A 17,038-nucleotide genomic window follows, 5' to 3' on the forward strand; every position below is an offset into this window, starting at 1 on the left:
GTCTTGGAAACTATGTATCTGCTGTTGACTCCAATGTTTTCAAGATTACTTGTGTACAAAATTGGGCAGACTTTGCAGTTTCTTCTTCAGTAAATCAGTGGAAGGTGGTGCAGATAATGGTAAAAATGTTCAGTGCCTCCTGTGAGTTGTTGATGCTGCTTGTCTTTTAAGTAAAATTGATAGGGGCTCTTGATTGACCCAGCCATACACAGAGCTGGTGCATACTTGGCTTGAGAAGACTTTGGTCAGTAAATGATGAAATACCAACACAGTGCTCACAACAAAGCTCGTTTCCCTGCATTCTAGTTTCCCTCGGGTATAGAGTGACATGATATTGGCAGAGGATGTGCAGATAATCACTTTGATCAGGCTGTTTGTTTTTTTAATGCTCTTTTACCAGAATCCATGCATAGTGATAACTGTGTTCTCTGGTGGAACACGATGAGAACATTGTGTGAAGTGCACAGAAGTAGCTATTTGAGTATGTATGAAAATGTGAGGTAACCACTGTTACTCCTAAATTTCTGTGGAATTAAGTTTTCTGTGTGTGTGTGTGTGTGTGTGTGTGTGTGTGTGTGTGTGTGTGTGTGAGGTTCAAGTTGGTAGTTTATATGTTGCAAGCGGAAAAAGCTTTTTAGTAAACTGAGGCACTAGCATTAGTTTCCTGTTCACTGTGACAAGGAAGCTAGTATAAAAAGTAGTTTGTGGTTTTGCTTGCAAAGAAGTGCTCATGGGATGAAAGCACTGCTTGGGATTATTCTGAGATGATGGGGGGATTGCTAAACATGTAGCATTTTAGTAAGGAGCTTGTCGGAGTAGTTGTATAGTTGTAAAATTATTTGTTATTTTATGAGAAATTTCTGTATTCATAGCACATGGGCCATCATAGTTGAAGCATACAGATTGGCATGGTATGCGTAGGTCTGTAAAATGTCCTGACAGTGATGTTCATAGAGACTTGTTGTATACTTTGATTCTTCATCTGTTTAACAGTAGACATAAGAAATGTATTAGTGGAGCAAGTAGCTGTGAAATTACTGGTGTATGATTGATAGTATGGACGTGGCGCTGAATTGAAGTGTTTGTTCAGCTGTGGGTGTTTTCATAATTGCCATGTGAGGAAAAGCAATACTCGTGATAGGCGAAAAGAGATACAGAGAGAAACACATTTGTTGCGAGTATTGTATGTCAGCAGCTCCAAGGGCGGGTATCAAGTAAGACGCAAAGTGAAACGAAAGAGGAAGTATGCATGAAAGAGGCCAAATATCGACAAGAGTTCGCACTGTTAGAGTGAGGTGAATGAGCTAGTGCTGTGCGAAAAATTCGAAGAGAGAGGCGGTTTTAAAGAAAGCACAAGAGTCCTATGAATGCCCTCTTGTGTGTTTCTCTTTCAGTGGCTATTTGGCGTGTCTGCTTGCGCCGTAGAATGCTACTGTATGTGCCCCAGGCCGCCATCTAGCGGCCGGAGGTGCAAGCGGTGTTTACATACAGTCTCGCCTGAGGCAATGGTCTCTCATTTCGGAACGCAAGAAGCACTGGTAGCGCACAAAATAGCTGAGCGAGATCATGGCGGCCAAGTAAGAGTAGAAGTAGGTTCTTTGCAGAATGTCGGAGCTTGTAAATCGCGAAATGTGAAGAGTGTGTCGTATTCTCGTAGGGCGTGTTGACGGTCTCGTGGCATAAGTAGCGAGCGGTGATAGGTTGCAAGCAAGATCATACTTCACAGGATCATTTCTGTAGTATGTCTTCAACTCTCTCTAGTTCAAAGCTGGAGTAGACGTAACCACGATGATGAGTGGTAGCACTCTCCCTGAGCGTGAGGCTTGCGATCGAGATTCATCGCATCTTGGTTGTAATCGATGATCGTTCACCACATTCTGAGGGATGTGGGAAGGGAATAGCGCTTTCCGAGTGGTGGTTTTATTATATAGATCAGAAGCGTGAGTCATACCTTTGGTATCGGGACCCGCGTCGTTGCAGAAATGTCGCTGCAGCTTGTGGAAGGACTTTGATTGCGACATGTCATGAAAGCCTTGTGGAAGTTTCTCGAGTGTCACGGGGACGAGCCATTTGATTTGGCCTGCTCCAAGTGCTAGGCTTGGATGACAACGACGTACTTTTGAGTTACAAGACTGAGTGAGCAACACAAGAAGAGTGCAATTGATGACGATAAAAAGCTGACACACAACACAGTGTTGATAATCACCACTAATGCATGATGTACGAAACATTTAGGAGGAGCACGTTTGGCTAGCAAACATGAATTGAGCGATTTGCAAGGCACTGTTATCTGCAAGAAGGAATGCATGAAATTGGCAAATGAATAAGACTGGTTCAAATACTATCGACAGAAATTTTATTTCTGTTGTCAACTAGTATTAATTAGATGTGTGGGAGTAGGGGGATATTTCCCTTGCACCATACATCTACATACACGTTGCGTCTGATGTGGCCTAGTTTTGCGTACAAAGAACTGTCTAGTTGTCAGTTTTTTCAGTGAACGAATGTGGTAGGGAGGAGAGAGATTAGTGTTAGATGCAGAGCAGTGCGGGCAGTTGTGTGTCGGACGTTGTATGTCGGACGGTGAGTCGCCGACAGGAATTAGGCGTGCTGCCATCTGTCGGCAGGTGAGGTAATGAAGCAGCTTGAATGGTGACAGAAATGATGAAAATAGTTAACTAAAGAGTAATAGCGACGACATTGGCAGACACGTGTTTCAGCGTTGACAGTTAGTTTGGGGTGTGTGCTTGCATGACACTGGAAGTCTGTTGACGGTAGAGAAGTAGACAAGACGGAAAGAATTTTCCGCGTTCTCGCGGAGAAGTAATAGAGAAGCAGCCATAAGTATTGAAGTGAGGGCGTTGATCGGCACTCTGGTTTCCCTTCAAAACGAATAAATCTTTCGCCTTTTACTAAAGATTTCCGTGGAGGGGAACATTAAATGAGTCTATAAGGTATTTTTCGTAGTGCTCGGCTATTGCTGAGCCATAATCACAAGTGAAAACGTAATGTAAGTAGCAAGAGGTAGATTGTGTTATGTGAATGAAGGGCGTGGAGTAGCGCATGACGTTGGATCAGGCAGATATTTGTTTTTTTAAAATTTGAAATTGTAATAGGCCGTGTCGTAGTATAATGAAACAAGTACATTTGCCCTGAAATGGCGTACAGTGTGTTAGACGATTGTGTAAAGACAGAGAGGGAGCTACAGGACTACCTGGAAACACTTGGTGAACCCTTTCCGTACCTCAGTTCTAGATGATTTGAGAGTGTTTACTTGCACTGCAGTTGCACAACAGCATATAAACTGATATTTTGAAGTGAATGATGAATGATAGGCTTTGTAAGAAATACTGGTATGTGATTAGTAGATTATGTTTTGAAACCCAAAATTATTTTTACCACAGAAGTTTGTGATTTGTAGGTATGATGTGAGTGAGCTTTGGGCCGAAGATGGTGGTTAGTTGGGCAGGATGAGTATTTAAATGGTTTTCAATAGAGTGGATATTAGTGACACTGGCTTGTTGCCATAATGTGTTTGTTCATAACAGTGTACTCAGTTGTGTAGAAGATTTAGGTGAGAAAGAGACAGTTGTTGAATATGACATAAATAGCTAGAAATGAAGTAAGTAGTAATTTCCTGCTAGGTCTAGTTTGGGTATGGTGAGTCTCAGTGAGAGATAAATCTTGAAATTGAAGGGTTGTTCCTAGCTACAGTCTTGGAAACTATGTATCTGCTGTTGACTCCAATGTTTTCAAGAATACTTGTGTACAAAATAGGGCAGACTTTGCAGTTTCTTCTTCAGTAAATCAGTGGAAGGTGGTGCAGATAATGGTAAAAATGTTCAGTGCCTCCTGTGAGTTGTTGATGCTGCTTGTCTTTTAAGTAAAATTGATAGGGGCTCTTGATTGACCCAGCCATACACAGAGCTGGTGCATACTTGGCTTGAGAAGACTTTGGTCAGTAAATGATGAAATACCAACACAGTGCTCACAACAAAGCTCCTTTCCCTGCATTCTAGTTTCCCTCGGGTATAGAGTGACATGATATTGGCAGAGGATGTGCAGATAATCACTTTGATCAGGCTGTTTGTTTTTTTAATGCTCTTTTACCAGAATCCATGCATAGTGATAACTGTGTTCTCTGGTGGAACACGATGAGAACATTGTGTGAAGTGCACAGAAGTAGCTATTTGAGTATGTATGAAATTGTGAGGTAACCACTGTTACTCCTAAATTTCTGTGGAATTAAGTTTTCTGTATGTGTGTGTGTGTGTGTGTGAGGTTCAAGTTGGTAGTTTATATGTTGCAAGCGAAAGAAGTTTTTTAGTAAACTGAGGCACTAGCATTAGTTTCCTGTTCACTGTGACAAGGAAGCTAGTATAAAAAGTAGTTTGTGGTTTTGCTTGCAAAGAAGTGCTCATGGGATGAAAGCACTGCTTGGGATTATTCTGAGATGATGGGGGGATTGCTAAACATGTAGCATTTTAGTAAGGAGCTTGTCGGAGTAGTTGTATAGTTGTAAAATTATTTGTTATTTTATGAGAAATTTCTGTATTCATAGCACATGGGCCATCATAGTTGAAGCATACAGATTGGCATGGTATGCGTAGGTCTGTAAAATGTCCTGACAGTGATGTTCATAGAGACTTGTTGTATACTTTGATTCTTCATCTGTTTAACAGTAGACATGAGAAATGTATTAGTGGAGCAAGTAGCTGTGAAATTACTGGTGTATGATTGATAGTATGGACGTAGCGCTGAATTGAAGTGTTTGTTCAGCTGTGGGTGTTTTCATAATTGCCATGTGAGGAAAAGCAATACTCGTGATAGGCGAAAAGAGATACAGAGAGAAACACATTTGTTGCGAGTATTGTATGTCAGCAGCTCCAAGGGCGGGTATCAAGTAAGACGCAAAGTGAAACGAAAGAGGAAGTATGCATGAAAGAGGCCAAATATCGACAAGAGTTCGCACTGTTAGAGTGAGGTGAATGAGCTAGTGCTGTGCGAAAAATTTCGAAGAGAGAGGCGGTTTTAAAGAAAGCACAAGAGTCCTATGAATGCCCTCTTGTGTGTTTCTCTTTCAGTGGCTATTTGGCGTGTCTGCTTGCGCCGTAGAATGCTACTGTATGTGCCCCAGGCCGCCATCTAGCGGCCGGAGGTGCAAGCGGTGTTTACATACAGTCTCGCCTGAGGCAATGGTCTCTCATTTCGGAACGCAAGAAGCACTGGTAGCGCACAAAATAGCTGAGCGAGATCATGGCGGCCAAGTGAGAGTAGAAGTAGGTTCTTTGCAGAATGTCGGAGCTTGTAAATCGCGAAATGTGAAGAGTGTGTCGTATTCTCGTAGGGCGTGTTGACGGTCTCGTGGCATAAGTAGCGAGCGGTGATAGCTTGCAAGCAAGATCATACTTCACAGGATCATTTCTGTAGTATGTCTTCAATCTCTCTAGTTCAAAGCTGGAGTAGACGTAACCACGATGACGAGTGGTAGCACTCTCCCTGAGCGTGAGGCTTGCGATCGAGATTCATCGCATTTTGGTTGTAATCGATGATCGTTCACCACATTCTGAGGGATGTGGGAAGGGAATAGCGCTTTCCGAGTGGTGGTTTTATTATATAGATCAGAAGCGTAAGTCATACCTTTGGTATCGGGACCCGCGTCGTTGCAGAAATGTCGCTGCAGGTTGTGGAAGGACTTTGATTGCGACATGTCATGAAAGCCTTGTGGAAGTTTCTCGAGTGTCACGGGGACGAGCCATTTGATTTGGCCTGCTCCAAGTGCTAGGCTTGGATGACAACGACGTACTTTTGAGTTACAAGACTGAGTGAGCAACACAAGAAGAGTGCAATTGATGACCATAAAAAGCTGACACACAACACAGTGTTGATAATCACCACTAATGCATGATGTACGAAACATTTAGGAGGAGCACGTTTGGCTAGCAAACATGAATTGAGCGATTTGCAAGGCACTGTTATCTGCAAGAAGGAATGCATGAAATTGGCAAATGAATAAGACTGGTTCGAATACTATCGACAGAAATTTTATTTCTGTTGTCAACTAGTATTAATTAGATGTGTGGGAGTAGGGGGATATTTCCCTTGCACCATACATCTACATACACGTTGCGTCTGATGTGGCCTAGTTTTGCGTACAAAGAACTGTCTAGTTGTCAGTTTTTTTCAGTGAACGAATGTGGTAGGGAGGAGAGAGATTAGTGTTAGATGCAGAGCAGTGCGGGCAGTTGTGTGTCGGACGTTGTATGTCGGACGGTGAGTCGCCGACAGGAATTGGGCGTGCTGCCATCTGTCGGCAGGTGAGGTAATGAAGCAGCTTGAATGGTGACAGAAATGATGAAAATAGTTAACTAAAGAGTAATAGCGACGACATTTGGCAGACACGTGTTTCAGCGTTGACAGTTAGTTTGGGGTGTGTGCTTGCATGACACTGGAAGTCTGTTGACGGTAGAGAAGTAGACAAGACGGAAAGAATTTTCCGCGTTCTCGCGGAGAAGTAATAGAGAAGCAGCCATAAGTATTGAAGTGAGGGCGTTGATCGGCACTCTGGTTTCCCTTCAAAACGAATAAATCTTTCGCCTTTTACTAAAGATTTCCGTGGAGGGGAACATTAAATGAGTCTATAAGGTATTTTTCGTAGTGCTCGGCTATTGCTGAGCCATAATCACAAGTGAAAACGTAATGTAAGTAGCAAGAGGTAGATTGTGTTGTGTGAATGAAGGGCGTGGAGTAGCGGATGACGTTGGATCAGGCAGATATTTGTTTTTTTAAAATTTGAAATTGTAATAGGCCGTGTCGTAGTATAATGAAACAAGTACATTTGCCCTGAAATGGCGTACAGTGTGTTAGACGATTGTGTAAAGACAGAGAGGGAGCTACAGGACTACCTGGAAACACTTGGTGAACCCTTTCCGTACCTCAGTTCTAGATGATTTGAGAGTGTTTACTTGCACTGCAGTTGCACAACAGCATATAAACTGATATTTTGAAGTGAATGATGAATGATAGGCTTTGTAAGAAATACTGGTATGTGATTAGTAGATTATGTTTTGAAACCCAAAATTATTTTTACCACAGAAGTTTGTGATTTGTAGGTATGATGTGAGTGAGCTTTGGGCCGAAGATGGTGGTTAGTTGGGCAGGATGAGTATTTAAATGGTTTTCAATAGAGTGGATATTAGTGACACTGGCTTGTTGCCATAATGTGTTTGTTCATAACAGTGTACTCAGTTGTGTAGAAGATTTAGGTGAGAAAGAGACAGTTGTTGAATATGACATAAATAGCTAGAAATGAAGTAAGTAGTAATTTCCTGCTAGGTGTAGTTTGGGTATGGTGTGTCTCAGTGAGAGATAAATCTTGAAATTGAAGGGTTGTTCCTAGCTACAGTCTTGGAAACTATGTATCTGCTGTTGACTCCAATGTTTTCAAGATTACTTGTGTACAAAATTGGGCAGACTTTGCAGTTTCTTCTTCAGTAAATCAGTGGAAGGTGGTGCAGATAATGGTAAAAATGTTCAGTGCCTCCTGTGAGTTGTTGATGCTGCTTGTCTTTTAAGTAAAATTGATAGGGGCTCTTGATTGACCCAGCCATACACAGAGCTGGTGCATACTTGGCTTGAGAAGACTTTGGTCAGTAAATGATGAAATACCAACACAGTGCTCACAACAAAGCTCCTTTCCCTGCATTCTAGTTTCCCTCGGGTATAGAGTGACATGATATTGGCAGAGGATGTGCAGATAATCACTTTGATCAGGCTGTTTGTTTTTTTAATGCTCTTTTACCAGAATCCATGCATAGTGATAACTGTGTTCTCTGGTGGAACACGATGAGAACATTGTGTGAAGTGCACAGAAGTAGCTATTTGAGTATGTATGAAATTGTGAGGTAACCACTGTTACTCCTAAATTTCTGTGGAATTAAGTTTTCTGTATGTGTGTGTGTGTGTGTGTGTGTGTGTGTGTGTGTGTGTGTGTGAGGTTCAAGTTGGTAGTTTATATGTTGCAAGCGGAAAAAGCTTTTTAGTAAACTGAGGCACTAGCATTAGTTTCCTGTTCACTGTGACAAGGAAGCTAGTATAAAAAGTAGTTTGTGGTTTTGCTTGCAAAGAAGTGCTCATGGGATGAAAGCACTGCTTGGGATTATTCTGAGATGATGGGGGGATTGCTAAACATGTAGCATTTTAGTAAGGAGCTTGTCGGAGTAGTTGTATAGTTGTAAAATTATTTGTTATTTTATGAGAAATTTCTGTATTCATAGCACATGGGCCATCATAGTTGAAGCATACAGATTGGCATGGTATGCGTAGGTCTGTAAAATGTCCTGACAGTGATGTTCATAGAGACTTGATGTATACTTTGATTCTTCATCTGTTTAACAGTAGACATAAGAAATGTATTAGTGGAGCAAGTAGCTGTGAAATTACTGGTGTATGATTGATAGTATGGACGTGGCGCTGAATTGAAGTGTTTGTTCAGCTGTGGGTGTTTTCATAATTGCCATGTGAGGAAAAGCAATACTCGTGATAGGCGAAAAGAGATACAGAGAGAAACACATTTGTTGCGAGTATTGTATGTCAGCAGCTCCAAGGGCGGGTATCAAGTAAGACGCAAAGTGAAACGAAAGAGGAAGTATGCATGAAAGAGGCCAAATATCGACAAGAGTTCGCACTGTTAGAGTGAGGTGAATGAGCTAGTGCTGTGCGAAAAATTTCGAAGAGAGAGGCGGTTTTAAAGAAAGCACAAGAGTCCTATGAATGCCCTCTTGTGTGTTTCTCTTTCAGTGGCTATTTGGCGTGTCTGCTTGCGCCGTAGAATGCTACTGTATGTGCCCCAGGCCGCCATCTAGCGGCCGGAGGTGCAAGCGGTGTTTACATACAGTCTCGCCTGAGGCAATGGTCTCTCATTTCGGAACGCAAGAAGCACTGGTAGCGCACAAAATAGCTGAGCGAGATCATGGCGGCCAAGTAAGAGTAGAAGTAGGTTCTTTGCAGAATGTCGGAGCTTGTAAATCGCGAAATGTGAAGAGTGTGTCGTATTCTCGTAGGGCGTGTTGACGGTCTCGTGGCATAAGTAGCGAGCGGTGATAGCTTGCAAGCAAGATCATACTTCACAGGATCATTTCTGTAGTATGTCTTCAACTCTCTCTAGTTCAAAGCTGGAGTAGACGTAACCACGATGACGAGTGGTAGCACTCTCCCTGAGCGTGAGGCTTGCGATCGAGATTCATCGCATCTTGGTTGTAATCGATGATCGTTCACCACATTCTGAGGGATGTGGGAAGGGAATAGCGCTTTCCGAGTGGTGGTTTTATTATATAGATCAGAAGCGTAAGTCATACCTTTGGTATCGGGACCCGCGTCGTTGCAGAAATGTCGCTGCAGCTTGTGGAAGGACTTTGATTGCGACATGTCATGAAAGCCTTGTGGAAGTTTCTCGAGTGTCACGGGGACGAGCCATTTGATTTGGCCTGCTCCAAGTGCTAGGCTTGGATGACAACGACGTACTTTTGAGTTACAAGACTGAGTGAGCAACACAAGAAGAGTGCAATTGATGACCATAAAAAGCTGACACACAACACAGTGTTGATAATCACCACTAATGCATGATGTACGAAACATTTAGGAGGAGCACGTTTGGCTAGCAAACATGAATTGAGCGATTTGCAAGGCACTGTTATCTGCAAGAAGGAATGCATGAAATTGGCAAATGAATAAGACTGGTTCGAATACTATCGACAGAAATTTTATTTCTGTTGTCAACTAGTATTAATTAGATGTGTGGGAGTAGGGGGATATTTCCCTTGCACCATACATCTACATACACGTTGCGTCTGATGTGGCCTAGTTTTGCGTACAAAGAACTGTCTAGTTGTCAGTTTTTTTCAGTGAACGAATGTGGTAGGGAGGAGAGAGATTAGTGTTAGATGCAGAGCAGTGCGGGCAGTTGTGTGTCGGACGTTGTATGTCGGACGGTGAGTCGCCGACAGGAATTGGGCGTGCTGCCATCTGTCGGCAGGTGAGGTAATGAAGCAGCTTGAATGGTGACAGAAATGATGAAAATAGTTAACTAAAGAGTAATAGCGACGACATTTGGCAGACACGTGTTTCAGCGTTGACAGTTAGTTTGGGGTGTGTGCTTGCATGACACTGGAAGTCTGTTGACGGTAGAGAAGTAGACAAGACGGAAAGAATTTTCCGCGTTCTCGCGGAGAAGTAATAGAGAAGCAGCCATAAGTATTGAAGTGAGGGCGTTGATCGGCACTCTGGTTTCCCTTCAAAACGAATAAATCTTTCGCCTTTTACTAAAGATTTCCGTGGAGGGGAACATTAAATGAGTCTATAAGGTATTTTTCGTAGTGCTCGGCTATTGCTGAGCCATAATCACAAGTGAAAACGTAATGTAAGTAGCAAGAGGTAGATTGTGTTGTGTGAATGAAGGGCGTGGAGTAGCGGATGACGTTGGATCAGGCAGATATTTGTTTTTTTAAAATTTGAAATTGTAATAGGCCGTGTCGTAGTATAATGAAACAAGTACATTTGCCCTGAAATGGCGTACAGTGTGTTAGACGATTGTGTAAAGACAGAGAGGGAGCTACAGGACTACCTGGAAACACTTGGTGAACCCTTTCCGTACCTCAGTTCTAGATGATTTGAGAGTGTTTACTTGCACTGCAGTTGCACAACAGCATATAAACTGATATTTTGAAGTGAATGATGAATGATAGGCTTTGTAAGAAATACTGGTATGTGATTAGTAGATTATGTTTTGAAACCCAAAATTATTTTTACCACAGAAGTTTGTGATTTGTAGGTATGATGTGAGTGAGCTTTGGGCCGAAGATGGTGGTTAGTTGGGCAGGATGAGTATTTAAATGGTTTTCAATAGAGTGGATATTAGTGACACTGGCTTGTTGCCATAATGTGTTTGTTCATAACAGTGTACTCAGTTGTGTAGAAGATTTAGGTGAGAAAGAGACAGTTGTTGAATATGACATAAATAGCTAGAAATGAAGTAAGTAGTAATTTCCTGCTAGGTGTAGTTTGGGTATGGTGTGTCTCAGTGAGAGATAAATCTTGAAATTGAAGGGTTGTTCCTAGCTACAGTCTTGGAAACTATGTATCTGCTGTTGACTCCAATGTTTTCAAGATTACTTGTGTACAAAATTGGGCAGACTTTGCAGTTTCTTCTTCAGTAAATCAGTGGAAGGTGGTGCAGATAATGGTAAAAATGTTCAGTGCCTCCTGTGAGTTGTTGATGCTGCTTGTCTTTTAAGTAAAATTGATAGGGGCTCTTGATTGACCCAGCCATACACAGAGCTGGTGCATACTTGGCTTGAGAAGACTTTGGTCAGTAAATGATGAAATACCAACACAGTGCTCACAACAAAGCTCCTTTCCCTGCATTCTAGTTTCCCTCGGGTATAGAGTGACATGATATTGGCAGAGGATGTGCAGATAATCACTTTGATCAGGCTGTTTGTTTTTTTAATGCTCTTTTACCAGAATCCATGCATAGTGATAACTGTGTTCTCTGGTGGAACACGATGAGAACATTGTGTGAAGTGCACAGAAGTAGCTATTTGAGTATGTATGAAATTGTGAGGTAACCACTGTTACTCCTAAATTTCTGTGGAATTAAGTTTTCTGTATGTGTGTGTGTGTGTGTGTGTGTGTGTGTGTGTGTGTGTGTGTGTGAGGTTCAAGTTGGTAGTTTATATGTTGCAAGCGGAAAAAGCTTTTTAGTAAACTGAGGCACTAGCATTAGTTTCCTGTTCACTGTGACAAGGAAGCTAGTATAAAAAGTAGTTTGTGGTTTTGCTTGCAAAGAAGTGCTCATGGGATGAAAGCACTGCTTGGGATTATTCTGAGATGATGGGGGGATTGCTAAACATGTAGCATTTTAGTAAGGAGCTTGTCGGAGTAGTTGTATAGTTGTAAAATTATTTGTTATTTTATGAGAAATTTCTGTATTCATAGCACATGGGCCATCATAGTTGAAGCATACAGATTGGCATGGTATGCGTAGGTCTGTAAAATGTCCTGACAGTGATGTTCATAGAGACTTGATGTATACTTTGATTCTTCATCTGTTTAACAGTAGACATAAGAAATGTATTAGTGGAGCAAGTAGCTGTGAAATTACTGGTGTATGATTGATAGTATGGACGTGGCGCTGAATTGAAGTGTTTGTTCAGCTGTGGGTGTTTTCATAATTGCCATGTGAGGAAAAGCAATACTCGTGATAGGCGAAAAGAGATACAGAGAGAAACACATTTGTTGCGAGTATTGTATGTCAGCAGCTCCAAGGGCGGGTATCAAGTAAGACGCAAAGTGAAACGAAAGAGGAAGTATGCATGAAAGAGGCCAAATATCGACAAGAGTTCGCACTGTTAGAGTGAGGTGAATGAGCTAGTGCTGTGCGAAAAATTTCGAAGAGAGAGGCGGTTTTAAAGAAAGCACAAGAGTCCTATGAATGCCCTCTTGTGTGTTTCTCTTTCAGTGGCTATTTGGCGTGTCTGCTTGCGCCGTAGAATGCTACTGTATGTGCCCCAGGCCGCCATCTAGCGGCCGGAGGTGCAAGCGGTGTTTACATACAGTCTCGCCTGAGGCAATGGTCTCTCATTTCGGAACGCAAGAAGCACTGGTAGCGCACAAAATAGCTGAGCGAGATCATGGCGGCCAAGTAAGAGTAGAAGTAGGTTCTTTGCAGAATGTCGGAGCTTGTAAATCGCGAAATGTGAAGAGTGTGTCGTATTCTCGTAGGGCGTGTTGACGGTCTCGTGGCATAAGTAGCGAGCGGTGATAGCTTGCAAGCAAGATCATACTTCACAGGATCATTTCTGTAGTATGTCTTCAACTCTCTCTAGTTCAAAGCTGGAGTAGACGTAACCACGATGACGAGTGGTAGCACTCTCCCTGAGCGTGAGGCTTGCGATCGAGATTCATCGCATCTTGGTTGTAATCGATGATCGTTCACCACATTCTGAGGGATGTGGGAAGGGAATAGCGCTTTCCGAGTGGTGGTTTTATTATATAGATCAGAAGCGTAAGTCATACCTTTGGTATCGGGACCCGCGTCGTTGCAGAAATGTCGCTGCAGCTTGTGGAAGGACTTTGATTGCGACATGTCATGAAAGCCTTGTGGAAGTTTCTCGAGTGTCACGGGGACGAGCCATTTGATTTGGCCTGCTCCAAGTGCTAGGCTTGGATGACAACGACGTACTTTTGAGTTACAAGACTGAGTGAGCAACACAAGAAGAGTGCAATTGATGACCATAAAAAGCTGACACACAACACAGTGTTGATAATCACCACTAATGCATGATGTACGAAACATTTAGGAGGAGCACGTTTGGCTAGCAAACATGAATTGAGCGATTTGCAAGGCACTGTTATCTGCAAGAAGGAATGCATGAAATTGGCAAATGAATAAGACTGGTTCGAATACTATCGACAGAAATTTTATTTCTGTTGTCAACTAGTATTAATTAGATGTGTGGGAGTAGGGGGATATTTCCCTTGCACCATACATCTACATACACGTTGCGTCTGATGTGGCCTAGTTTTGCGTACAAAGAACTGTCTAGTTGTCAGTTTTTTTCAGTGAACGAATGTGGTAGGGAGGAGAGAGATTAGTGTTAGATGCAGAGCAGTGCGGGCAGTTGTGTGTCGGACGTTGTATGTCGGACGGTGAGTCGCCGACAGGAATTAGGCGTGCTGCCATCTGTCGGCAGGTGAGGTAATGAAGCAGCTTGAATGGTGACAGAAATGATGAAAATAGTTAACTAAAGAGTAATAGCGACGACATTTGGCAGACACGTGTTTCAGCGTTGACAGTTAGTTTGGGGTGTGTGCTTGCATGACACTGGAAGTCTGTTGACGGTAGAGAAGTAGACAAGACGGAAAGAATTTTCCGCGTTCTCGCGGAGAAGTAATAGAGAAGCAGCCATAAGTATTGAAGTGAGGGCGTTGATCGGCACTCTGGTTTCCCTTCAAAACGAATAAATCTTTCGCCTTTTACTAAAGATTTCCGTGGAGGGGAACATTAAATGAGTCTATAAGGTATTTTTCGTAGTGCTCGGCTATTGCTGAGCCATAATCACAAGTGAAAACGTAATGTAAGTAGCAAGAGGTAGATTGTGTTGTGTGAATGAAGGGCGTGGAGTAGCGGATGACGTTGGATCAGGCAGATATTTGTTTTTTTAAAATTTGAAATTGTAATAGGCCGTGTCGTAGTATAATGAAACAAGTACATTTGCCCTGAAATGGCGTACAGTGTGTTAGACGATTGTGTAAAGACAGAGAGGGAGCTACAGGACTACCTGGAAACACTTGGTGAACCCTTTCCGTACCTCAGTTCTAGATGATTTGAGAGTGTTTACTTGCACTGCAGTTGCACAACAGCATATAAACTGATATTTTGAAGTGAATGATGAATGATAGGCTTTGTAAGAAATACTGGTATGTGATTAGTAGATTATGTTTTGAAACCCAAAATTATTTTTACCACAGAAGTTTGTGATTTGTAGGTATGATGTGAGTGAGCTTTGGGCCGAAGATGGTGGTTAGTTGGGCAGGATGAGTATTTAAATGGTTTTCAATAGAGTGGATATTAGTGACACTGGCTTGTTGCCATAATGTGTTTGTTCATAACAGTGTACTCAGTTGTGTAGAAGATTTAGGTGAGAAAGAGACAGTTGTTGAATATGACATAAATAGCTAGAAATGAAGTAAGTAGTAATTTCCTGCTAGGTGTAGTTTGGGTATGGTGTGTCTCAGTGAGAGATAAATCTTGAAATTGAAGGGTTGTTCCTAGCTACAGTCTTGGAAACTATGTATCTGCTGTTGACTCCAATGTTTTCAAGATTACTTGTGTACAAAATTGGGCAGACTTTGCAGTTTCTTCTTCAGTAAATCAGTGGAAGGTGGTGCAGATAATGGTAAAAATGTTCAGTGCCTCCTGTGAGTTGTTGATGCTGCTTGTCTTTTAAGTAAAATTGATAGGGGCTCTTGATTGACCCAGCCATACACAGAGCTGGTGCATACTTGGCTTGAGAAGACTTTGGTCAGTAAATGATGAAATACCAACACAGTGCTCACAACAAAGCTCCTTTCCCTGCATTCTAGTTTCCCTCGGGTATAGAGTGACATGATATTGGCAGAGGATGTGCAGATAATCACTTTGATCAGGCTGTTTGTTTTTTTAATGCTCTTTTACCAGAATCCATGCATAGTGATAACTGTGTTCTCTGGTGGAACACGATGAGAACATTGTGTGAAGTGCACAGAAGTAGCTATTTGAGTATGTATGAAATTGTGAGGTAACCACTGTTACTCCTAAATTTCTGTGGAATTAAGTTTTCTGTATGTGTGTGTGTGTGTGTGTGTGTGTGTGTGTGTGTGTGAGGTTCAAGTTGGTAGTTTATATGTTGCAAGCGGAAAAAGCTTTTTAGTAAACTGAGGCACTAGCATTAGTTTCCTGTTCACTGTGACAAGGAAGCTAGTATAAAAAGTAGTTTGTGGTTTTGCTTGCAAAGAAGTGCTCATGGGATGAAAGCACTGCTTGGGATTATTCTGAGATGATGGGGGGATTGCTAAACATGTAGCATTTTAGTAAGGAGCTTGTCGGAGTAGTTGTATAGTTGTAAAATTATTTGTTATTTTATGAGAAATTTCTGTATTCATAGCACATGGGCCATCATAGTTGAAGCATACAGATTGGCATGGTATGCGTAGGTCTGTAAAATGTCCTGACAGTGATGTTCATAGAGACTTGATGTATACTTTGATTCTTCATCTGTTTAACAGTAGACATAAGAAATGTATTAGTGGAGCAAGTAGCTGTGAAATTACTGGTGTATGATTGATAGTATGGACGTGGCGCTGAATTGAAGTGTTTGTTCAGCTGTGGGTGTTTTCATAATTGCCATGTGAGGAAAAGCAATACTCGTGATAGGCGAAAAGAGATACAGAGAGAAACACATTTGTTGCGAGTATTGTATGTCAGCAGCTCCAAGGGCGGGTATCAAGTAAGACGCAAAGTGAAACGAAAGAGGAAGTATGCATGAAAGAGGCCAAATATCGACAAGAGTTCGCACTGTTAGAGTGAGGTGAATGAGCTAGTGCTGTGCGAAAAATTTCGAAGAGAGAGGCGGTTTTAAAGAAAGCACAAGAGTCCTATGAATGCCCTCTTGTGTGTTTCTCTTTCAGTGGCTATTTGGCGTGTCTGCTTGCGCCGTAGAATGCTACTGTATGTGCCCCAGGCCGCCATCTAGCGGCCGGAGGTGCAAGCGGTGTTTACATACAGTCTCGCCTGAGGCAATGGTCTCTCATTTCGGAACGCAAGAAGCACTGGTAGCGCACAAAATAGCTGAGCGAGATCATGGCGGCCAAGTAAGAGTAGAAGTAGGTTCTTTGCAGAATGTCGGAGCTTGTAAATCGCGAAATGTGAAGAGTGTGTCGTATTCTCGTAGGGCGTGTTGACGGTCTCGTGGCATAAGTAGCGAGCGGTGATAGCTTGCAAGCAAGATCATACTTCACAGGATCATTTCTGTAGTATGTCTTCAACTCTCTCTAGTTCAAAGCTGGAGTAGACGTAACCACGATGACGAGTGGTAGCACTCTCCCTGAGCGTGAGGCTTGCGATCGAGATTCATCGCATCTTGGTTGTAATCGATGATCGTTCACCACATTCTGAGGGATGTGGGAAGGGAATAGCGCTTTCCGAGTGGTGGTTTTATTATATAGATCAGAAGCGTAAGTCATACCTTTGGTATCGGGACCCGCGTCGTTGCAGAAATGTCGCTGCAGCTTGTGGAAGGACTTTGATTGCGACATGTCATGAAAGCCTTGTGGAAGTTTCTCGAGTGTCACGGGGACGAGCCATTTGATTTGGCCTGCTCCAAGTGCTAGGCTTGGATGACAACGACGTACTTTTGAGTTACAAGACTGAGTGAGCAACACAAGAAGAGTGCAATTGATGACGATAAAAAGCTGACACACAACACAGTGTTGATAATCA

General features: G+C 42.4%; 9 non-coding genes across 9 annotated transcripts; all 9 read left to right on the forward strand.

Annotated features, from left to right (window-relative positions):
• Window positions 1-1,709: 1,709 nt before the first annotated feature.
• LOC124608419 lies at window positions 1,710-1,916 on the forward strand. Its single transcript, XR_006979062.1, has one exon. It is a non-coding gene; the product is annotated as a small nucleolar RNA U3 (small nucleolar RNA).
• A 952-nt stretch (window positions 1,917-2,868) lies between these two features.
• LOC124608565 lies at window positions 2,869-2,987 on the forward strand. Its single transcript, XR_006979187.1, has one exon. It is a non-coding gene; the product is annotated as a U5 spliceosomal RNA (small nuclear RNA).
• A 2,412-nt stretch (window positions 2,988-5,399) lies between these two features.
• On the forward strand, window positions 5,400-5,605 carry LOC124608531. The gene has a single exon (XR_006979159.1). It is a non-coding gene; the product is annotated as a small nucleolar RNA U3 (small nucleolar RNA).
• Window positions 5,606-6,559: 954 nt separating this feature from the next.
• LOC124608566 lies at window positions 6,560-6,678 on the forward strand. The gene has a single exon (XR_006979188.1). It is a non-coding gene; the product is annotated as a U5 spliceosomal RNA (small nuclear RNA).
• A 2,436-nt stretch (window positions 6,679-9,114) lies between these two features.
• Window positions 9,115-9,321, forward strand: LOC124608487. Its single transcript, XR_006979121.1, has one exon. It is a non-coding gene; the product is annotated as a small nucleolar RNA U3 (small nucleolar RNA).
• Window positions 9,322-10,275: 954 nt separating this feature from the next.
• LOC124608567 lies at window positions 10,276-10,394 on the forward strand. The gene has a single exon (XR_006979189.1). It is a non-coding gene; the product is annotated as a U5 spliceosomal RNA (small nuclear RNA).
• A 2,438-nt stretch (window positions 10,395-12,832) lies between these two features.
• On the forward strand, window positions 12,833-13,039 carry LOC124608489. Its single transcript, XR_006979122.1, has one exon. It is a non-coding gene; the product is annotated as a small nucleolar RNA U3 (small nucleolar RNA).
• Window positions 13,040-13,993: 954 nt separating this feature from the next.
• LOC124608568 lies at window positions 13,994-14,112 on the forward strand. The gene has a single exon (XR_006979190.1). It is a non-coding gene; the product is annotated as a U5 spliceosomal RNA (small nuclear RNA).
• A 2,430-nt stretch (window positions 14,113-16,542) lies between these two features.
• LOC124608490 lies at window positions 16,543-16,749 on the forward strand. Its single transcript, XR_006979123.1, has one exon. It is a non-coding gene; the product is annotated as a small nucleolar RNA U3 (small nucleolar RNA).
• Window positions 16,750-17,038: the final 289 nt, after the last annotated feature.

Source organism: Schistocerca americana, chromosome 3 (genome assembly GCF_021461395.2).
Source record: "Schistocerca americana isolate TAMUIC-IGC-003095 chromosome 3, iqSchAmer2.1, whole genome shotgun sequence".
NCBI classification, from domain to species: Eukaryota; Metazoa; Arthropoda; class Insecta; order Orthoptera; family Acrididae; genus Schistocerca; species Schistocerca americana.